At 44.2% G+C, this 24,529-nt stretch overlaps 1 protein-coding gene across 1 annotated transcript in view; it reads left to right on the forward strand.

Annotated features, from left to right (window-relative positions):
• MSRA (methionine sulfoxide reductase A) overlaps positions 1 to 24,529 on the forward strand; it is a 297,534-nt gene that overhangs the window by 253,280 nt on the left and 19,725 nt on the right. The gene's annotated exons all lie outside the window — the stretch shown is intronic.

Here is a 24,529-nt window from a genome sequence, read left to right on the forward strand (position 1 = left end):
GCAACCTCAGCTGGCACGGCTCGGAGGCAAATACCTTACAAATATAAAGGTGTAAGGGAAAGAAATCAAATTCACAAGACCTACATTTGCCCAAGAACTATATTAGCCATTTGCAGGTGCATTTCTCTGCATTATACTGAGATTTGACTGGATTCTGCCTTATTAGACAAAGACAAAGGGTTTAATTGAAGAAAGGGGCTTTAGTTATGTTTAGCATATGCAGCGCATGCTGGCAATCCACTTCCAGGAAAACGGACATGAAGACCCAAGCGAGCTGAGCTGAGCAGGGAAGGGTCACCCATTTCCAGCTGCAATGAGCTGAGCCCGTTTGCGAATCAACCCCAGCGAGCGCGTCCTGGCAGAGCTGAATTTCACAAACCCACGGCATTTTAATGTGCTTTAACTGTAGCCTAATGAACGACATCTATGTTAGTAAACTAAATATAGCCAGAGCATGGGCCCAGGACTTTTAGTAAAGCCTCTGACACAGTTTTGGCCAGATTAACTATGCCATTCCCAACCGTGGTCTGAGAGTCAGCACGAGTCAGGTACCAAACTGAAGTTTGGATGCGGCCACTTGTTTTGGGGTATTTAGTCATATGTACATAAACAGGGACATGACAATTGATCTTTAGGCCAGAGACCAGTCCTTTATCCCTTATAGAAACCCTCCAAAAGAGCTGAGGGACGAGTATATAAAACGCAGGAGGGAAATGAAAAAATCAGTATTCTATATTAATCCAACACTTCAAGAAAAGTATTTGCGAGATGTAGGGCAAAAAATGTCTCCTATCTACATTTCTGTGTTCCTAAGTACCTGTTACAGGGCCTTAACATGTCTTTTTGTAGTGACTAGGATGTGAGGCGTTCGCTGTATGGGTGTACCGCAGCTCTTTGCTGCCTCGAATCGCAGAAGAGTGTTTTCTCTGCTGAAGAACCGCTGACAACTCTGACTGAGGAGGTTTTTGTGGCTCAGTACCTGCAGCAAGGGATGGAAAATAAACATTGATGTTGTCAAATAGCTGCCTACAGGTGCAGAAATAGGTCAGCCAACCTGGAAACCTTTGGATTATCTCCAAACAAGAATTGGCTGGTCAAAGATAATATGGGAATGTGGGTCTGGTCAGATGATAGAGGAGTGCATGAAGCAGAAAGCAAGCTATACGACTGAAAATGGGTGGGAGACCTACTTAATGCCGAGCACTCGGGGCAAATATCAAAGCCGTTGCTTCTGTTTTAATTGACGTCTGATCGTGTCCTACTCATTTAGAAGAATATATTCTACATACTTTCTGTAAGGAAGAGCTGTCAAGTTTGTCCTCCCTCATATTTGTCACCTGCACTCTGTCAGGATAGGCCAACCTTCACCTACAGGAGATGCTGCTAGTCATGGATTAGGTATTCCTGTGCCCTCTTTCTTCATTTTGTGGAGCTGCGTTGGCTTCAGTGAATTATGCCAACATGAAATTGGTGTCATGAAATGGAGGATGTGGCTTATGAAGCAGTCCCAAATGGGTCAGAAGCTCTGTGATTATCTTGCTGTAGTGCTACCCGGACACCATTGAGGGTTAAAGCTGAATTCAGGTGGCATGTTGGCCCTGACACAGGGGTAACTTCATCTTCAAGCATCGTGGCTTGCAGGCAGGGTGTGGGGTGGTGGGTTTGTTTTCTTTCATTCTGATTCACCACTGGCTCAAGAAAAGGGTTATTTTTCTCTCCCTACTGATCAGTGAAATAAGCACTAAAAGAAGACTGTGCACTGTAGGTCACCTACCCACTCTTCTGCTTTACAGGTTTTAAAGTGCTTCTTCACATGTAGCTCTATAATTTTCCAGCCTTTCATAAAAGACAGACTCAAGCTATCTGTCAGGGTCATAAAATGAAGACCATTGTGTTCTGTGTCTGATCTAACAGATAAAGCTGGAACTTGCTTTCACACTGATGCCTGAAATAAATAAGTCAACCCATTGAGATGTAAGCTCATATCTACCTTGCCCTCCTAACTTCTGGGATTCTAAAGACATTGTCAGAATTCTTGTGTTTCTCTCTGGTATTTTGAAGCTCTTCTAGATGGATGTGTAAAACAGAAAAACATTTTAATCTTATATTTAAGAGCTGGTTATTCGGTATTGTTATCTCTAAGTATTGCTGCAAATTGATGTAATGAGCATGTGCTGTCTCAAAGCCACCTCAGAGGAGAATAATATTCCAATGGAGAGCCGCTTCTGGAGAGAACGCAAGTACCTTCTTCCCTAGTCCCCCTCCCCAAGCCCCCTGAATACATGTAGTCAGCTCTTTCTGTATCACCAAGGGGTTTTTATTCCTTTGCAATATGGCAAGCTATTTCTTCCTTCTTAAATTTAGTTTAATCAGCAGTTATGGCACAGTGTGTGGCTTTTCATAATTCTACTGATGTTTCTGCAAATGATTATTTAGCGCAGTGCATTATTATTACTGTGGACGATCACTTACAAACATCTGTCGGGGCTGACATAGGTAGAGCTGAGCCTGCCTTCAGGCGGAAGGATGGGTTAGAGGTCCTTCCCAGTCCTATTTTTATAATACTCTGCTTATTCAGTTGCCTGGTTTTCTCTTTTTTTGTATGTCTTCAGCACTGGATGTCATTATCTGCCCCAAATCATCATCATCTTTTTTTGTGATGCCCTAATAATGAGCTTTTGTCATGTACAATGACTACATCTTATTTTTTTCCCCTTTTTATCATAATATCATCTGCTTGGGATGTTCTGAGAAAAATGCAACAAGCTATGATAAATCACCTTGTCAAGTTACACAGTAATTCAAGCTGTTGCTGAAGTTACAGATAAAATCCAGCAAGAGGCTTTGTGGGGAAGAAAGGTGGGGGAAGGAATTCGGTTCTTCGGAGCCTGCATCTCTCTTGTGTCTGTAATGAATCTATGGGTGGGATGAAACGTGGGGGATGTGTCAACCTTGCTGTTGTTCCTAATGAATCAAGAAGCTATTTTGAAGAGTTTCTCTGTCTCTCAGGAGCCGTTTCCATGTTGCAACGTCGGATATGCATTTTGAATCGCTCTGCCTTTTCAACCCGCGCCTGCAGTGCAGTAAAATATATTAAGTTTAACACGGTGTGTGTTATCAGGTCAAAGGGTTGGGCGGACCTGGCTGCAAACTTTCTAGAGCCCTTTGCAGGCTGAGGTTTTACAGCGGCCACAGAAAGTAGAGGCAAGCCCCGGCAGTTTTGCAGATGTTGTCTCCGTATTTGTTGTCAGGGACCTTTGAGGGGAAAAAAAAGCTTTTTCCTTTTCTCTTAAAGAAGGCGATCGGGGGCACAAGTGTTCCCAAGATGTTAAGACCAGTTAGTCTGTAAATAACAGAAGTCTTAGAATTTCCCTTTGTAGTCCCTTCAGCCAAAAAATGAGTTCTGGCGGAGCTGGAGCACACTCCTTTCATAGCTGCTGCATCTGCTCACAAATAAAGAGCAACCGCATCCTTTGAGAATGAAGGACTTTGCTTTCAGGTGAAAGGAAAAGGACACAGAAAGTCCAAACATAAGGGTAGGACACAGGATGTGTTTCTTTTCTATGAGAGCAGCCATCTTAAACTGAAATCATTCTCTGAATTGCAGCTCCTCATGGCAGATGGGTAGGAAAACTGCCTGGATACTGCCTGTACATAGAAATGAAAAGCAGAACAGATCCATGATTACAGAGAAAAGAAATAGCTAAGTTTTAAAATAGTTTTACTCCCAGTTCCTCCCCTTCCCCGTTATAGCAATGTTTCAATAGTTTAACACATTAGTGGAAAAAATAGCACCCAGAAAAGACATCATTCAGAGGAATTAATATACCATTATTTATAATATCCAGAAATTGTCTGTGCATGAGGAGTGTAAAATAAGCCCAGTGTAAATTAGTGCATAAAGCACAGCCTAAACCTGTTCTTGGGTATTAAATGGTGCCATGCAACGTCTGCAGGCGCAGAAGCTCCTTCGTCCACACTGGTCACTTGTTAGCACGTCCTTGGCACACACGGGGCTCGCGCCGGCCGGCACTAGCCCGGGCAATTCCTGGCCACAGGCCAAGAACCATTCCCAGTATGTAATCTGCACGTGGAAACCCGTCGTCAGGGCCTAAGAGAGGTTAATAGGATGGATGCGAGCTCTGTCATAACATTTAGCCTCTGGGCCACGGAGCAGTCTCAGGTGCATTTTATGAAATACAGGAATCGGTGAGCACAAAGGCTATGATTTCCCCAACAAAAGAGGGTTTCTTGTAACAATCCTTTGCAGGAAAAAAAAAATTATTAGATTACCTTTACACATGGTATTAGCAAGAATAGCGTTTTGGTTGAAGTTAGACTGGGTAATAGACATATTTTGAGCAGAGAAATAGCAGGAGAAATGCTTGCTATGAAACACAATTACAAATCCCGGCTTTGCACAGATGCTCGTATGGGGCCTCTGTTGTGTAATGCCAGATGCGAAAATATCCCTTTGTTCAACAGTTCAACACAGTTTGTTCAACAGACGGTGACAATTTCATATCAGATTCATTCAGCTGAGCTCATATATAAATTATTGAAATGGCCTGGGATTTCCCTGCCTGGGAGATAACCTCTTTTTATCTGTGCTGCATACCTAGAGTGGAGGCCGGCGATGCTCCCCGTCTGTGTGTCCCTTGGAAGAAAGCTACAGGCAATGCACTCCCATTGCTTTTGAAATCTCCAACCGAACCTTGCTCTCAAGGGGACTCAACAATCTCCAGGACACGCTGCAAGACTCAGCTGTTTATGCGGGGCTTGTGGGAGACAAATGTCATTGATCAGCATTATTTAGAGGAAGGGATGGGTTTTTTCCTGGTAAAAGATAAGAAATCACATCTGCGTGCTGTGGTTTCATCTGACTGAGTTTTTAAATCGTTGCAGAAAATGCTTGTGGTCTGTTTGCCACCCTTGTGCCTACCCTCCTAACTGCCCCTTACGGACAGTTCAGTTTGTGAGTTCCTCGGGGCAGAGACCCATCAGTCCTCATGATCCTGACACAAGCCACGCACACCCTTGCTGCTATATATATAAAATCATCTTGCCTATAAAAACAGGGTTGTCATGGTGATTTGAAACTCCCTGAAAGCTTGCTGTAATGCAGTTAATCTTATGCACATATCTACACTTCTTTAAAATCAACCATATGACAAGTCACCTTATATGTAATGGCATCCAACCCACCCCTTAGGGAGCAAAAGATCTGCACAGGCTGTGCAGCTGCCTTTTTGGGGGAGTAATATCTTGAGCTTCTAACTGCTTTTGACCTCACCTGCCTGCCAGATGCTGTCAGCTATTCCTACAACCATGCAAACAGTCTTCCTCACTTATAATTTACAAAATAGAAATCGTAGCTTTTTGTTGGGGTTCGGGGCTCACGTGGAGGAAGAGCCTGTGTATAATTCTTAATGATGCCTCAAAGTTCAGCATGAGGGTGGGAAGCTGCTGTTTTCTCCATGTGGTATATTCCTTAAATATTCAATGAAGAGACAACCAGAGGAGGGGAAAAAAAAAAGCGGGATTAATTTTGCCATCCCCGTAGAGATGCTCTGTAGGGAGCAGTTCATCTCCTATGGAAGTCAGTGGGATGGGATCAGGACTTGAGAAGTCACTGTGAAACAAAAAGGAGGTAGAAGTATTAATATTTAATTTTCAAAGACTGTAAGTTATGTGCCCTTCTTGAAGAGAGTCCTTTCTGTACCCATCATTAAGTGTAAGATATACAATTCTTTCCTCATCTGTATGGAAACTCAGTCTGTAGATAAGGATGAGATGTTCCCAAGTAATATTGCACAGTCCAAAGGAATTCGTACCATCATAAAATGAAATTATTACTTCATCCTAAAAGCAACTTTATGGTAGTCCGGCTCTGGTTTTAGTGGCTGTTGTGCCCCATGCGTGCTGAAAGCCCCAGATGTGGTGGGTGAGTTAAAGTTGCCATTCTGTAGTTGGTTTATTTTAATGTTGTATTAACGGAGGGCTCTCTTTTTGAATGTCATTGCATTTAAACTGCTAAAAACCCTATGTGTGCAGTACCAATTAGCTTCTCAAACGATGATTGGGAGAGAGCGAATAGTAGTTAATTTGGGGCATTTACTTCAGATGAAGACTGTAACGTGCTCAAGCTTTGAGGACTTTAGCAACATTGTGAAGAATTATCTATAACATTCTGGCACTCCTATTTACTGGGTTCCCACGGGGCTGCTGAGCCCATATTGCTCTTTCCATATCCAGTCCAAAGATGGATTGGTCTTCTGCCTCTCTCATTAAAGACTGAGAAATACTCCATCCATCTCAAACCTACGTGGTTTTCCTTGCTGTGTTAATCTATCAATGGGTATTTTAACCTGCAGCTGGTGGTCCTTAGTGTTGAACACATTTTATTACCAAAGGTACCAAGCTCTCAATGTGTTTCAGCAATGGGAAGGACCAGTTTCAACATGTAATGATCAGAACAGGGGTTATAGAATCATAGAATGGTTTGGGTTGGAAGGGACCTTTAAAGGTCGTCTAGTCCAACCCCCCTGCAGTGAGCAGGGACACCTTCAACTAGATGAGGTTGAAGATACAGGTGCCTCAGGATATTCATACATGTAAGGGTTTAGAATAGAATAGAATAGAATAGAATAGAATAGAATAGAATAGAATAGAATAGAATAGAATAGTTTGGGTTGGAAGGGACCTTTAAAGGACAACCCGCCTGCTGTGGACAGGGACATCTCCAACCAGATCAGGTTGCTCAGAGCCCCGTCCAACCTGACCTTGAATGTTCCCAGGGATGGGGCATCTACCACCTCTCTGGGCAACCTCTGCCAGGGTTTCACCACGCTCAGTGTAAACAATTTCTTCCTTCTATCTAGTCTGAATCTCCCCTCTTTTAGTTTAAAACCATTCCCCCTTGTCCTGTCGCAACAGGCCCCCCTAAAAAGTCTGTCCCCGTCTTTCTCAGAAGCCCCCTTTAAGTACTGAAAGGCCGCAATAAGGTCTCCCCGGAGCCTTCTCTTCTCCAGGCTGAACAACCCCAACTCTCTCAGCCTGTCCTCATGGCAGAGCTGTTCCACCCCCCTGCTCATTTTGGTGGCCTCCTCTGGACCCGCTCCAACAGGTCCATGTCTGTCCTGTGCTGAGGACCCCCGAGCTGGACGCAGCTCTGCAGGGGGGGTCTCACCAGAGCAGAGCAGAGGGGCAGAATCCCCTCCCTCGACCTGCTGGCCACGCTGCTGGTGGTGCAGCCCAGGACACAGTTGGCCTTCTGGGCTGCCAGCGCACATTGCCGGCTCATGTCCAATTTTTCATCCACCAGTGCCCCCAAGTCCTTCTCGGCAGGGCTGCTCTCCATCCCTTCATCCCCCAGCCTGTATTGATACCGGGGGTTGCCCCCACCCAGGTGCAGGACCTTGCACTTGGCCGTGTTGAACCTCATGAGGTTCACATGGGCCCACTTCTCGAGGTTGTCCAGGTCCCTCTGGATGGCATCCCTTCCCTCAGGCGTGTCGACTGCACCACTTGTACATTTTTAGTGTGTAGGGGGAGCAAGGGGAAGAAGGCAGGGGTACTTCAGTGACCTTTATTTATGGCTCCTTCAAGCAATGTGGTTATAATTTCAGTTCCTGTGACTGTGCTCGGAATGGTGTTAGCATCAGGCAGGGTTTTGCTTCTTTCTCTCTCTGGTGGCCTGGAGCAGCACTGACAAATGAGGACTTGAAACAGATTTTGTCCCTCTGTTAATAGCAAAGGAGAATTTGCAGCACTTCTCCTAATTATCTCCTTTAGAAAAAAGAGTTATACTGAGAGAAAAAGACAAAGTCTGCAGAATCAGACCAATTTATGATAAGAAAAAAGAAACCGTAATCCTTATATTCAGCAAAAGCCCTGAAACTCTTATGGTAACGCTGGCCTTTTGGGAGCAAACGTAGAGGTGCGCAGGAGAGCTCAGGTGGGTGGGTGCATTCGGTATCGATTTGTTTTTTCTGCGCGTGCCAGAGGATCGGCCGTTAGCCATCACAAGGGGCAAAACTGGGTTGATGGGCTCTGGGTTTGTTCTGTGAGGCCACTGAGGATGTGGAAGGGATAAAATAAATGGAAAAAAAAATCCAAGAAGCCTCCTTTTTGTTCACTCCTCAGATTCTTTTCCTTTTTCTGATTTAGGGTTTAATTTCCCCTTTCAAGGACAAAGGGGATGCGCAGTGCTTATGCTGCTGTCTCATCCTCTCCTGGTGGCCATGGAGAGAAGCTACATTCCGTCTTTGGACTTATTCCTGCCGATGGTTGCTGTAGTATCTGGTCACTTTTGCTCTTGAAGGATTAACTACGGGCAAAACTAAGAGGAAAGGGCTCACTTTGCACTGCAGGGAGGCACACAGCAGACAGATACCATTCCCCTCTGAGCTTTCCTCCTTTATAGGATCTGCCTTACCCGGCTGGACCCCGTGGCTCTGTCTATACCAGCAGCCCCGAGCTGGAGCAATGTCCTGAGATCTTCCATGCAGTGAAATTGTTAGCGGGGCTCCTCGTCATGGTTTTGGCCCAAAGCAATGAGTGCTCTCCCCAGAAAGGTCTGGACATTTAGCTCATTTAGCTGGACCAGCTGGCCTCCAGGATCATTTTGTTTACTGGTAGAAATCTAGGCCATTCATTTAAAGTAGTGTGATGTAAGGACTGGACTATGTTTTCCTCTATTCCTTCTCCATTCTTTTGATTATGCTTTAAATTTCTTATTTTTTGTTTGCTGGCATGTCTTGCTCTCCCTTCATCTTCCTCGCCTTTGTTCTTTGCTTGTTGCTTGCTAACACTTGTTACTATATATACAGTATTTCTGAGCTGAAAAGCTTTCATGCAGTACCTTTATTTCTTGACTAGCTAAGTGCTTTCTCTGTTACTTAGTACGGAGTCTGACAGACACATGCCTCTGGCTTACTAATCTCATAGAGTGAGGTTCATTATGAGAATGTGCTATTAGCAAACAGGAAAGTGCTTACTTATAATTGCTGTTCTCTAAAGGTTGCCTTGTCTGTGGATTCAGATTCATCATCATCTTTGTTCTAGAAAGTGAAAATCTTCTTTCTGCTGGCCCTTATTAGACCAGGCAGCAGGCAGCAGTGGCTTTAGGGGAAGATCTACCCTGCTTTTTTTCAAGTACTCTCAGGGATTGCCCGAGGGATGGTGTTAGGGGCACCTCTGCATTTGTACTGAAGACCTGAAGACTGGATTCAGAGGTCCTCGGTCTTGTCCGTGTTGCACCACAGATAAAGCACACGTGCAGATGTGATCTATCGCCACAAACCCCTGCAGGGGAACTCAGCAGCCCCATCATACTCTATTTCCATACCTGGGTTTTCTGTACTAAGCATAACCCTCAACTCCAGGTATTGTCGTAGAGAAGCAGGGACATCTGCTATGCCTCCTCCACATCCACTCTGACCTTGTTGCCTCTGCATGCTTTGCCAAGGTGCTTCATGCGAGGAGTGAGAAAGTAAAAAAAGGCAGCAGGAATCTCAACAGGGGTCAAAAGCAAGCGGACTTGCCATAGCAGGAGGTAGCACTGCTATCCTCCTGAGATCCAACACCAAGGGTGCTTCCAGCTGCAAGTGATTCTGCTGGACACACTTCACTGAGAACATCATATTTGGGTGTTGTATGTAGGATATGTAGGATATACAGGATGACCTGTAGGATGGTCTCCAGTGGCCTATTTGTTCTTGATGTTCTGCTTTGCTAGAGATACTTGGGGAATGGGAAAGCTCCTTCATTGGGTTTGCAGGACCAGCTTTGGAGCAGAGCCACAGAGAAGGGGAGAAATTGGTGAAGACCTAGTTACGAGACAGTCTGTGGGAGTGGCTGACAGTCCACAGTAGTGGATGTCACTACCAGGGGAGAGAGGTTCAGCCTATTGTTAGGTGATGAATCTAACTGGGTTTGTGATCTCTTAGCCGATGGAAGTCCCATCAGATCGGTGGCCTGCCAGCAGCAAGTAAAGGCCTCTCCAAGACTGAGCTACGCTGTGTGGCACTTTTGTCTTCTCTGGAGGTAGCTTTTAAAGCCTTGAGTGTCCTCGCTGTGCAAGCTATCAGATCCATAGTCTATGGACTCCGTCATGAGCAGCCAGAGGTGACTTTCCATACCCAACCCAATTTACTACTCTAGGTATAGCCTAGATATTTCAGGTGGGGTCCAGGCAAGAGTTTGGTCCAGGTGAATTCTCTGGGGAATGTCTTTAGGCCTGGGAGGCCTTGTCCCCATGTTACCAGATGAGTGAGCTCCTACTGTACTCTTACAGGCACCCCAAAACTGTCTCTGGGTGGATGGTTGGGGAGCGTGGTCTCACAGCCGTTACTGAGGGTGTTACTGCAGGGCAATTTGGATGCAGCCTGAACATGCTTGGCGGCATGTCTTCAGTCATAGTAGTTTTCCTAAAAGAAAAAGGTGAACCTAAATGGAACGAGAAGTCATTTTGCCTCTGACTGGGAGCCATAGAGCACAGCAGTAAAAAGAAGTTGCAGAACAACCCCTAAAATGTTGCAGAGAAGAGGGTTTAATGGGTCCGGTAACTTAAGAGAACTCCATTTACTATGTTGTCCCACTGGTGTAACAGTGGAAGATCAGCTGAAGGTCATAACTATATTTTCACATGTGTGTGATGCTGAGATAACTGATGACTACTTCTAATGTTTTGAGGGAAACCTGAAAATTACTTTTCTTTAAAAACTCCCATTTTTAGTATAATCCTGAATTCAGTCCATTCCCCGACGTGCAGGGAGATTCATGGACAAAAAGGGTCTGATGCCCTTCACAGCTTTCTAATCTACGACAGCAACACTGTGAGTATTGTACTGTCCGGTGTCCGAGCGCATCCTTCCCAAGGTGTGAGCAGCTCTCTGAGGATCTCGGAGGGACTGCAGCTCTCTGGGAATCGCACGACACCTGGAATGTTGAGATCAGACGGTAACAGATTGCAGCGCAGGGAGCGCCGCGTCGATCTTGGGATGAGCAGCAGCGAAATGCAAGCGGTATTTTAACGTTTTAAGTTGCACGTTTTAACTCTGGGAAGCCAAGGAAGTCAAAGGCAGAATTGAAACGTGAATCCTTCAATCTGTCCTCTCGTCGTTATAAATTGCTGTGGTCTCTAGCAGAGCCATCCCAGGCTGTTCTGGAACGTATAGATGTGTGAAAGGTTGCGGAAAAAGATTATTTAAGAAACAGTATGCAGCGATCTGATGAAAGATGACAACATAATTAATATCCTCAAGGAGGCAGAGTTAAAGCTCTATGGGCCTTGCATTTCTCATTTCCTGACTTTTGAGTGCTTAACTGTGCATATTTAATGTTATATTAAAATAAAGGAGAGGTGCATGTTATAAGCACATAGTCCCTTTCTTGCTACTTGAGGATATTGAATTATTTCACGGAAGATGCATTGTTTTGATGATATCTGCATGATGTGAATTGAAGTGACATCAGCTATGATCCACATTTATAGTTCTAATTTATAGTATCGTATTAGTAAATTGGGCCGTGCATTATTCTATCCAGTATCAGAGTACGTGCTGCTTTTTGGCAGGCATGAGCTAAATATGAAATCAAAAGAGTGTTATTCTGGTTGGAAACAGAAAGAGGCTAAGGCTGTTTTGCTGCTCTGCAACGTGCTGTTACACAGAGCAACTGGTTAGGACTGGGGAGGAAAACATGGTCTGGGGAAGCGACCTAGAATGTATTAATAACTTTGCTGCTGGGAGCTCCGTTAATGTAAGACTTAACTGAGATGAGGTAAAGCTGCTTAGAAACAGATTTCCAAACATAAGGGTAGGTAGTGACTTTTTAAGAAGCGGTGGGGAAGGGGCTGGGTGGGGATTATTCCCAGAGATGTCGCTGAGACACACGGCAAATGTTTCCTCTTATAACTTCTTAAAAGAAACAAGTGAACTCGCAGCAGGCATCCTAGGTGAAGTGTCGCCGGCTTGCTCTTTAATCTGCCTTGCTGGCTGTGCTACCGTCTTCCAGCTCCGGCACTCAGGTGTAAAAGTCACAAGTCTGCACAGCCTTGCAGATGGAAGAGCCACATTAAATAATAAAATCCGAAATCAATGCGCAGCACTTGGCGGAGGTGGAGTACCGAGGCGTCGCTGCAAATAATGGCAGGACTGTCGCTCTTGGTGTCCGTTACCTGTGCTTGCCGGCAGACTTGTAAAGCTGTGTCCGGGGGTGTGAGTTATTCTCTGCGCTGCGGGGAGGGCATCCGTGTGAGCACCTCTCTGCTTGAACACGGGAGGGTTGGTGGAGACCGTGAACTATGATGGCAGCTCTGTTCCCTTTTGAATAGGTAAAGCGTGATCTCATCCTCGTGCTCTCAGGGCACCAGGGCTTTCTCCTCACCTCCAGACCTTCCTTGTGTACCAAACACCCTATCAGAATACCAACCCCTTGGTACCAGCAGGACTGACCAAGAGACAGAAGTGCCTTGGCTGTGGGCAAAATATAACTGAGATGATTTTGGGGGAACTTCAGGAGATATAAGGCTACTACATGTATTGTATTGAAATCTGCACAAAACCACATACCCAAAAAAGCATATTTACATCTGTCTCCCAAGAGCACTCCCCATAATAATCAGATCAATAAAATGTCTGGATAGGTGAGGAGACTGGAATGTGCAGAAATGTGTTTTAATGGATATTTAAGGCATTATCATGGTCCTTGGCGCTTTCTACCTAGGCAAACCTGGAATAATTGTGTCCATAGATGTAAACCTAAAACAAGCAGGAATCAGATTAGAATCAGGTCTGTTCTGTGGGCAGGGAGTTGCAAACGGCTTTTTACCGTCATGTGGCCAATTTTCATTCACTCAATCTGTTGTTCTGGAAGGCTGAAAACTGTACAAACTGCATAAAAACACAGGAGCAGATGTGTTGGGTCTGACCAAAGGTCTACCCAACCCATTGCTCTGATGGCATCCATCTAGGCTGGATCCTCAGCTAGTGTCCATCACTGCCACACCTTGGTGGCCATGGCTGGTTTACTGGCATTTTGATAACTGTATTGGGGGATGTGGACTGTGTTACAGCTTTTCGGGAGTTCTGGTTCATGTGGCAAGAGGAAAGGTGAGCTTTTGCCGCAGTCTAAACATGATGAGGTGTGGAAAAAGCATGGGTCAATCTCCTTTGGTGTGATCAGAGAAAGCCAGGCAGCAGGCAGGTTTGGAGGTAAGATGACTGGAGCAGGAGATGAGATCTTCAGGTTAAGAAGGGAGCCTGAGTGCCCAAGCTGCCGATCCTTCCTTTTCCAAAGGTATTGGGAGGAAAAGGACAAGCTCCAGGTACTGGAAGATTGTGATTGGGTTATTGTCATTCCTTCTTCATTGAGTCACATATCCTACTCCTTCAGTAGGTGGATCACAAAATGTGCTCCTGCCACACCTTGGAGAGGAAGAACAGCTCTGAGAAATGTATCACCTGCTTTCTGGCAGAGAAGAGTTCTTCTCTTGGAGATGTGGAGAGACTTAAGAAGGAGTGAGGGACCCTTCTCTATGGATCCCATTGACCCCAGCACTTTTCAGGCACAGTGGAACAGGCTTCGAGGATCCACCTGGTTGACCAGGTTGGGATGGAGAGCTCTTGCTCAGGCCAGGTTCTCATAAGCCATCTGCTCAAGTGCCCACTAGCGAATCCCAGCCATTGAGGGCCTTGCTCTAGTGTCTTACTGCATGTTCTGGGACATGCACAGTCCAGGTCTTCTGCTAAAGATGAGGAACCTCCATAATCTGAGGACCTGGAGCCTGGTGCCACTCCTTAGCAGGATTTACAAGACCTCATGGTGGCTGACAACATGGGATAAGGAGAGATTTAGATGCCGTAGGGAAGCCTGCCCAGATCGGAGGAGGAACATTTGCCCTCAACCCTGCTTGGATGTGGCTGTGGCCAGCAGAGGAGAAAGGAAGGCTTTAGGTTTACTTTGCTACCACAAACCTTTAAAGGTTGTATGAGAGGCTACATTATGTGAAAAAAACCCTGCAGTGAGAACAAAGTAAAACACCCCACAGTCAGTAACTTCCTTCCATTAAAATACAATAGGAACAAAGTCATAATTTCTTTTATAAAGCCACAGTTATTTTCTGGTCACTGGTAGTATCCTGGATATTGTCTTCTGCTATATTTATACTCCTGATAAAGAGGGGAGCTGCAGCAGCTGCAAAGATTGCCAGGTATCGAAATAATAAGGTCAAAAAGCTGTCATGTGATGTAAACTTTGGAGAAGAAATTTCTGTGAATGCGAAACGCCGAGGCTCTGAGTCAGGACTCTTCAGTACTACCACTACCTCTGCCAGAAGACTGCTATGTAGGACACGGCGCCTTGTTTTCCCTTCACGCCTAGTTTGCACCAAAATAACTCCGCTGACATCAAAGGCCCTACGTCTGAGCTGCAGCGAAGGGAGGAGGAGGAGGAGGAACAGACACTTCAGGTGCAGTCGCACGTCGCAGTCAAGCAACTCGCACAACCGTCTGCTTTTGGAAGAGGCGATCCTGACTTCTCCTCTCTTCTGCTGTCCCCTTCCACCCCTTCTTCTTCACCAGCACTCATGTGAGACTGTGCTGAGCCACTTCAGAGAACTAAACTGGCAGAATATTTTGTACTCTTTTGTGGGTTGTTCTTCCACTGATACGACTCCCTGGGAAGGCAAGAGGAGCACCAGCACCGACCTGAGGAAGTTGGGAGTGCGTGAACAAGGGTGATGGGGAGAGGTCTGAGCAGGACTGTCCGTTAAAGCAGCATCTGCTCCTTTGTTCAGCTGATGTTAGCACCTCAGCTTGTTTTACAGACATGTTTATTTTTAATTAACGTGACGTTTCGTTATGGTGCTTCACTAATCTCCAAGGCTATTGAGGCTGAGTTAGGTTTTATAAGTTGTAAGTTTAAAAAGTGCTTTTGCTAATATACTATGGTGAAGAGAACCAATCTTCCTTTGGGTACATGTAAAGGAGCAGTTTATCGAAAGGGAACAGTTTATTATGTGTCATTTGATCCACACTGACTGACAGGGTGCAGAGTCAATTCAAATGACCTGATGATATTTGCTATTGATTAAGAACCCACATATGAATAGTCAAAAACCAGCTGAATGTAATCCATTTAGCTTCAGTGCAACTGTATGAATGGGAAAAAACCAGAAGTATGAGTACAAATTTTGAAAATTTGACCCAATTAATAGGGCCAGATATGGAGGTCCTCACTCAGAACTTGACAAGCTTTTATTGTAGTAAAATGGTTGCTGGGCCAAATCTTACAGGTCTTAATTCCTAACTGAATCCAATGGAAGTTTGCCTGAAAACCATTAAGTTCATTATTTGGCACACTGATTTCAGTGACAGCTTTGAATGGGTGAGATCTAAGTCTGAATTCAAGATTTAGCCCTTAATTCTTTGTTTGTAAGAATACACACCGTCCAGCACTGTAAACATCACTCCTTCCTTATAAATGTAAAATGCCATTTTTTTTTAACAGAGAAATTCAGAAACACCTTATGCATTCACAGAGTGTAGGTATTGATACTACGATACTTCATGAAGTTTATGCTCAAGGAATCATTAGTATGTTGAAGAGCTGGTGCATGTACCTGATGTATGAACTTGCTAGTGGCTAAATAAGAAAGACTGAGGCTACCACATTTAATTTGCTGGTGTCACAACGAATAGAGCAGAGCATCCTTGAAGTAATTACAGGTGAGTGGACCAGCGTACTTTTACAAATGTAGTTCCATTAAGACATTTTCCGTCACATTCTCTCTTATAAATCTGGATGTTTTATTGATGCAGAGCTAAATCAAGTATCTGCCATCACTACATTCTCTTCTTCCACCCCCAGCTGGCATTTCATGCAGCACATATTGCAGTTTTCTTTTTGAACAGAAGCCTTTTCATCTACTGGAAAGCAGAAAAATGCCATAGGTGACATAGTTCAGCAGCATTTAACACATTAAATAGCTCTCTGAACTGCTGCAGATGGGAAAAAGAGAGTCCTATATGCAAGTCAAAGCTACAGGAAAACACATTTTCCTTTCAGAAATAAGCACTGCATTTTCTGTGCACATAGTTTAAAGAGAACAGAAACTTGGGTCTGGAAAGGATTCCCTAGGTCACCTAATCTGGTTCCTTGTTATTCTGGGCAACCATCTCATCGAATCTTTCCCACAAACAAATCGAGCCCCATTTAACATCTAGTGAGGTTTTTCTCTCAGCTATTCCCATTGGGAGGCTCTTTCCTAACTTCATTTATCTGAGAGTAAAAGATTTTTTTTTATTTTTCTTTTTGATTTACAGCCTACATTTCTTCATGGCCAGTTTAGCCACATCTGTGGTTCAGATTCTCTCACAAACCCTGTCCACATCTGCTGGTTGCTCATTGGCCTTGGACAGAGTACAAAAATGCTTTAGAGGACTAGGATAACATGGTATGATAATTCTTCTTTGCCAGATGGTACAATTTTTTAGAAGAAAGCTGTCAGTCACTGCCTGTTGGATTAATTCTTTATTCCAACCACTACAAAATCACGGCGCAGCAAAGCTGATCATAGACGATTTGGGAGGTTGAAACCATAGAGGGTTAGAGATGTACTTACACCGGGAGCTTGAATGAGCTTTTCGTCTGTATTGCCGCTTGGACTAACCTGTCCTCTTGTCCAAATATGTGGTAGGGTGCTGTATGCCACGTTGATAGCCGGGGCAAAAGTGAGGCTGCAGATTCCCCGCACAAATATTTGAATGGAGCAATGAGTAGGCAACAAGATGGGACAAATTGGTCTAGAGCAGGGGGAGAGGGTCGGTGTCAGAGACTGGATGCGAGATCCTTGGATAGGTCCAGCTGGCTTGCCAGAAAAGCTTCTTTTGATAGCCAGTTTTATCCCAAAACCTTGGCAAGTCAGCAGCCTGCCATGCAGGCTGTGGTTCAGCAGCACCCATTAATAGCGGAGATCAGCTCATAAGACTTACGGATATCTTGGAGGTAGAAATCACATAATGCTGAAGGGCTTAGCTGCAAATATCATTTAATGGCAGAAGATGGATGTAAATACCAGAGCCAAAGTGTCATCAAAATGAAAAATGACTTAAGACTGCTTGCCCAAGCTCATGTAATCAGCAGATAAATTAATGGAACAATGTTTTAAGCCGCTTGATAATGTACAAGTGGAAAAAAAAAAACACAACAGGGCTGATATGGGACGGATTAAGAGATGCCCAAAAATAGCCTCTAAAATTATGCTGTGTAAAAGTTCTGTAATGTGAATAAACCACATAGGAAATACTCTATAGACAGTCACACTAGCAGGCTGCTGTGGTATACCTTGTCACGGGAGGAGATGATTAACCTACCTCTCTCTCTCTCCGAGAGACTTCTTGAATGATTGCATCCCTGGATTGCACTTGTCTTATTAATAGGTGCATCATGTCAGTGGGGCAAAGCTTGAAGGGCAGAGCCTGGCTTCATTTATATTATTAAAGTCCTTTACTTGCGGAAACAGGGTGGCCACTTGCAAACTGCCTTTGGGAATGATCCCTGGCCCGCGCTCTCTGAAACCGCGCTTGGAAAGCATTGGAAAGAGTGTTAGTTGGCGTGGGCTAAAAGCATGCCATGGGCTGCTATAAAAGCTTAGCAGTACTGATGATCGAGTTCCTCTGCCCATGCCCTGGCACAGTTTAATTTACTAGTATGGCTGTAGCCATAGTATGTTTTATTAGCTCTGTGGATATAATTGAATAAAACAATCTTTCAGGAGCTAACGGGATTCTTTGGGTAGACACAGTATGCTTCAAGGTACGTATAGGTTGAGAACAGTATCTCGGAGTGTAACTTATTTATGTTAATTAATTAGGAAATTTGAAAGGAAGGGTGCTTAGTTCCCCTAGAGCGGATGTGGCTGACAGCAAAGGAAGCGGTGATAACTTCACGGTCATCATATCAAATGTCAGCAAAAAAAGGGCGTTCTTTCCTTCTAAGCTTTTTTTTTAATAGCCGAAGATCTTGCTTTTTATGCCTGAATTTGAAGTCTTCCATTTTAATCCGTTTCTAAGTGCTCCACTCCTCAAGATCCGTTGGTTGTTTTTCTATGATATTCCAATTCTCTTTGTATTGATCTCAGAGCTGTTAGCAGTTACAAGTGGCTGGAACTTGCAGGAGACGGGTGAGGTACTTGGGGACTGGAAAAAGGCAGATTTGGTGCCTGTCTTAATACCAAATGGGAAAGGAGGACCTGACAATGTGGAGATCAACCACTCTAAGTTAATTCCTAGAAATATACTGGCACAAATAATCAAAGCCTTTGCAAGCACCCAGAAGATAACAAGGAGCTAAGTAACAATGAACATGGACTTGTCAAGAACAAATGTCATCAAACTAATCTAATTTTCTTCTGTGACAGGATAAAGAGCCTTGTGGACAGAAGAGAAGTAGTAGGCGTCATATATCTTTGTGCGGGAAAGCTTTTGACGCTGCCCCTCATGATATTCTTGTAAGCAAGCTAAGGCAACAAGGTCTACATGAAACTACTGTAAAGTCTGTATGAAATTTGCTGGAAAGCTGTAGTCAGAGAAGTTAACAATAGTTTTGACATTTATTCTGTGTCAAAGTAGAAAGATGCATTGAATGGAGTCGCACAGGGCTCCAGTTTAAGCAAGCGAATTTAACTGCATGTATTTGGAGTGGAAAACAGCAAGGCTAGGAAGCTATTTTATAGGAATAGATTTAGGATGAATATGGTGAATGGGACCCAACAATGCCGTGTTCTTGGAAAAACATGCAAATACATCCTAGGATGTACGGTTATGAAGTTAGCCTGCACGCCATACGCAGTAAACCTGCTTTATTCAGCTCTCACAAAGCTGTGGCTGTTTTGCCGTGCATGTTCTGGGTGATGTCCTTCAACCAAAACATAGATCAGCTGGTGGGGATGTAGAATAGAGCAGTAAGAGTGGTTGGAGACGAGAAAAAATTGGGCAAATAACCATGAGGAAAGCTGGAAATGTAGCTGCTTCTTGTGGGACAGTAGGATGACTCGCAAAGTCTGTGCAAACCGTGTGATACCATGGTGGCTTTTTGCATGCGCATATTTTATCAACTCATTTCTGTTGTTCTGTGTCAAAGTAGTGAATGAATGTATGAAACAGGATTAGTCCTAAGGATGTTCCTTGAGCAACTCTAGTTTTAATCTTCCTCCGGTCTAATCTTGCTCTAATTTAGGGTGCTTTTCTGTCATCTCTCCTTTAGCCAGAGTCCTTGTACTAATTAGCATCTTTACTTTTATCACAAATAGTTTCCCATCTGGCACTAAATCAAATACTTAAGTATTTCTAGGATTAGAAGTCACAACAGAGCTGTTCAGTCAAAATTTTCCAGAAAATTAAGAAGGACTATTAACTCTGTCCATTCTGGGAAACCCCCATGGACCCTAATATTGCTAAAAGTGATGTATTGTAGCAATCTGACAGATTTTTAGGGACTCAAGGTCTGCCTCTCCTCTATTTGGTAGTCTGAATTGAACGTAAATGTCACAGTAGCCAAGGCAATCATGTTAGTCATCTGTAATACGGTGGGGTTTTTTGGTATTTATTGTGGCCTTTCCTCTGTAGCTGGACTATACTGAGTGCAGGACACAGTTTACACACGTAATATAATGAATTCCTTTGGAAAAATAGGGTGAAATGGGTGTTAATTCCAACATCTCTTCTTTCCAAACGGTAAGGAGGCTCAACCTACATAATCCGTTTATTCTATGCGTCGTGAAATTCCTTTAAGAGAGTCAGAATCTTTTATGGGAACTTGATTGTTGCTAGAAGTCAGTCCCAGATCCAAAGGAAACAAATTTCTGATTCTTGTCTTCTGTTTTACTGCGCTGGAAGTGCAGAAGCAGTTAAATCTCTCTCTCTCCGTCTTGCACACGCACACGCTGGCCGGCGGGCTAACACACCACTTTATACGATGTGCCTGCTCGGCAGCTCGTGAGAGTTTTGCTGGCGCGTGGGAGAGACCTGCAGGAGTCAAGTGCAGCATTAATCTAAGTTCCCAGTGGCTTAGAGGGAAGCTCATTACTGACCTGGCTTGTGCGTCTTGTTCATTTACAGTAACACTTTAAATATTTAATCGATCTCTCATTCTTTCCTGTCATGGACCATTTTCCCTCAATTGATTCCTTTTTGGGGGGCAGGGATGGTTGGAATGCATTTATGTTAGTGGAATTCTATAAATTACACTCATTAAGAGGCCAGATACAATAGGCCAATGTGGAATTAGTCTAAGCTTCATATTGTATTTTTTGCCCCAGGTTCTCAAAGCACTTCAGAAGCACTAACTAGATAAAGGTGAAGAGCAAAGCTCTGCTGAAAGTTAAAATACCTCCTTAAGTTCCCAGGAGCTGCTGCTTAGGAGTTGTCGCTGCAGAGGTAACAGGATTATCCTCTCGGTAATGCACGGCTCGCTCAGCTTCAGCCTTTCTGGGTTTTCTGTCATGATGAGGGATGGGATGCATCCTAACTAGCGGGAAGGAAAGTGGAAGGTTGGCATGAGAATCATCACTTTTTCCAGCAAAAAGGTGTACGGTCTTCTTGGTTGCATCTCCTGAGACTCCTCACCAGGTCGGACAATGCTGAGGCACTCGTGAGGTCGAGCGGTGTCCTCACGTTACGCAATTCAGCTATGAGACATCTCTTCTGTAGGTAGAGATGTTGTAACATCTGTTTTACAAGTGGGCGAATGGGGGCACCGGCGGGGAAGGGGCCTGCCCCTGCCTCTCATCTACAGACTTATAAAACTTGGGATCACAAATTAATTCTTACTTTTTTGTGGTGATATTTTTAACGAGGTCTGTAAGCCTCACTTTGTAATCCTATGAAATAGGCATCAGACAGCATGTGCTTGTAAAGACAGCCGCAGCAGGCATGTTTACTTTATGGGGCTCCTGAACGCATTTGGGGGAACAATGAAAACAGTATCACACTTTTGGGGTTGTACAAAGACCTTGGACTACAGTTTGGCCTTGTTCTTGAACACGATATCACTTTATAAACCTTATAAAGAAAGAACTGTAGGCGTATTTGCCTTTCACCAAGCCAGGCTCAGAGAAGATAATAAGAAACCTTCACCACCTGAAGGCAAATGCTTTTAATGGGCAGGCAGAGGGGGGTTTCCACAAATGTGCTTTAAGATAGATATTTAGAGCTCCTTCTGGGCCTGGCAAGTTCTTTGCCATTCCTGGTGAACGTGGAAATCACCTTGAAAACGTGTTGTTTTCAAATGGAATTAAATCCCTTGAACACTTCCTCAGTTGCTATTGGTTTTTATTTTATTGATCAGGCAAGAAATGCTTGGGTATTTCAGATATGCATTTAAAGTGTTCCCGTGTTATCTGGTTTTGCGCTGTCGATCTTAAATCTAAATGTCCTCAGTTAGCTGAAATAACAAATAAAAAAAAAAAAACCACCCAACCCCAAACCTGTCCTGTTCCCTAGTAACTTAGCATGAAGTGCTATCCCACAAGTGGCCCAAGTGTTTTTCTTCAAATCACAGTGATACAGTACAGAAGAAAGAGAAAGCCAGGTTCACGCTCTGTGGGAACAGGGTATTTTCGTGTGTAGGAATATTTGCTTTTCAACACAATACTTTGTGATACTGTCCATTATTATACAGCTAAAACGCTCAGCCTTTGAACTCGGAAGCCAGTATCGCCTGACTACAAGGACCAGTGTCTGTCCGACTCCATTTATGCTATTACTATTTAAGCAAGCATTTGAAGTAGTGGGCTCTGAATACAGTTAAATTGCAAAGACAAATGCTGCTGTTGTCGTTATTGATGGTGTATGTCCTTGATAGAAGTGCTGTATCTCAAGGAGAGAAGTATTCATGCAATCGTCCACTGCTGACTTTCTTGGCACCCTTCATTTCAGTTTTGTTTGGTAAGTGGTGGAGTCTTTGAATGAAGATGCAACATTTCAATTACTCCTCTCTTTTCTTTCCTGGAAACTGTCGAGGGATAAGAGCTGTGGTTATAATTGAAAATATCCCTACAAAGCCTCAAAATTATTATAACTGAAATTAAAATCTTATTCTTTAACTACTATTAGTTTTCACCTTGAAAAATCATGCCTGACTTTCAAAGAAGAGAGTTTCATGGCTAATAATAATAATCTTTGAGAATTTAGCAGATTTTGACCATTCATTTTCCTATATGGTCACAAATGAATACCAGGGAAGTCTCAGTCTTCTAATTGCAAATTTGATTTGCTTTGAACTGGACCCACCGTCAGAAATTTTGGCACCTAACAACTGATGCATTTAACACAGGAACATAGAAATGATGGGGTCTTCTTAGTCCGTGGAGCAGTATAGGCACCTCTGGATGGCAAGGCAAATTTTAGGAGGACCGAACTACTCTCTGGAGGTGGATATCTGTTGACGTTGACTGTGGAGTGGACCGTGCTCCTAAGTTCAGGCTATGCAGGAGGTCCTGAGCACGTAGCTGCTGCTACGTCTCCTGTAGAAGAGTTAGATGGAGCCATCCCCTGCCAGTCACCTTTTACTGACTGCTTAGAGAGACATTAAAATATGTTTCTGCCCTAACCTTAGTTGACTGCTAAACTAGCGAACGGGTGAAAGGGGAGAAGTTCCTTCCAGCCTGAGTCGTGCAGGTGGAGCTGGGTGCTCCCCACTTTAGGGATGTCTGACAGTTCCTCTCACAAATCTTTTCCTCAGTTGATTGATACTTTAGCAAACATCAATTTGGGGGGTGATATTTTCCATGCCAGTTTTCTGCCTCCTCAGACTGATATTTTTAAAGATCCAGCCAAAATTGTTCAGAGAAGGAAGCTGGAGAAAAACATGTTGTTTTCAATACTAAAATATTTCTCCCAGCCTGTCTACGAGGAGCCCTGGTACCTCCCTGCTGCAGAGCAGAGATCTGAAATTCGGTAAGGAGGCGTCTTTTGCGCATGTTCTGCTTTTTTTTTTTTTTTTTTGATCTCCCTGTGGAAATTTCCCTAGCCTTTCTTAATTTACGGGCATTTTTTTTAAAAAAAATCCCACACATTTGGGAGAGATGTCACAGCATTTAACAGCTGAAGCCTTCAAAAGACGCTGCGGGGTAAGTGCCGTGCTGCTCTGACTGCGCGTGCCCTCTTGCCGCAGCTCGCCTTCCACCGCTCCCTCCGCCACAGGGATGCTCCTTTCCGTCGCGGCTGATGTTTGCTCTTTGCAAATTTGGGAGCTGGGTTCTCCGGGGGTTTTAACGCACCCAGCGCAACGAGGAGGAACAAGCTGCCTGGCTGGAAGGCAAAAATGAAAGAAATCAAATTTTAAGAGGGGAAAGAAAGGAACGAGTTGGGACAGAGAGAGGGGAACAAGAGTGCTAATGGGATTAGAAATTGCTTAGGGCTGCTCGGAGACATCGGAGAGGGAGCTGAGACTGGGAGCCTGGCAGGAGAAAGCCCCCGGTACCCGGGTCTGCAGGAGAGGGGCTGGCAGAGGAGACAGGGTGAGGGAAGGTTCAGAGGGAAATCAAAACCTGATGATGTGAGGGAGAGGCATAACCCAAGCATAACTCCCGTTGCTTAGCCCGAGTACTATTTGTAACACCAAAGCCAGCACAGAGCCTATTTAAAAGCTGACCTGCGGGCTACGATATCCACAGCTACAGCTTTCCGCCTTTTCCCCGTATCTCATTTTTAAGGTCCTACACACAGCACACGATCCTGCGCCTCCTTACTTCCCGGTGAACGCACAGCTTTAAATACAACAGCCGTGTTAAACTCGCCAGAACAAAGTGCTTGTTGCTAGATTTTAATGCAGCGAGCCCAGTGAACGGCCACTTTTTTGCAGCGTTAGGTATTAGAAAGGAACAAGACGCACAGGCTCTCAGAGAAGAAAAAGAAAGGAAATCAAGCTGCTTTCATGTATTCTTCGTAATTATTTTTCCCCTGTTGTTCAGAATTCAAGTTTTTTTTAAAAAAAAGGGAAAAAAAAAAAAAAAAAAAGAGGACTCTAACATTTACTGGCAGTAATCATTTCACCATCTGCTCAGGCGTGCTGCTTCCAGAACACACGTTCTCAGCTGCTGAGCAGTCAGCTCTCCGCTCCCCTTCCTTTCGGAGACAGGGATGCCAGCAGTTCCTAAACTGTAACAGCATGAACAAGGCCGTTTTTTTTTTTTTTTTCTTTTTTCCTTTTCAGTCGCTGGAATTTTTTGGAAAAGGCAGGAGAGTTAGGACTTTTCACCAGATTGTTTCCAAGACTGAGCTGTTCCCCAACTTGACGGTTCTTCATCTGAGTGCCTGCAAATGATAAAAAGGTGGAGAATATTAATATTTTAATATTTCAGGGTCCCCCAAGTGGGTTTGCTTTGTAGTAGAGCTCCACTGGGCTGCTCTCAATGATGGATTTAGCCCGTGTTTCTTTAGCTGTACCTAGGGGAAAGCTTTCCTGGTGGGGTACTCTTATGCCTGGGCATAGACACGTTTGATTTCTGCTCTCATGAAGCGTA

Source organism: Calonectris borealis, chromosome 3, assembly GCF_964195595.1.
Source record: "Calonectris borealis chromosome 3, bCalBor7.hap1.2, whole genome shotgun sequence".
NCBI classification, from domain to species: Eukaryota; Metazoa; Chordata; class Aves; order Procellariiformes; family Procellariidae; genus Calonectris; species Calonectris borealis.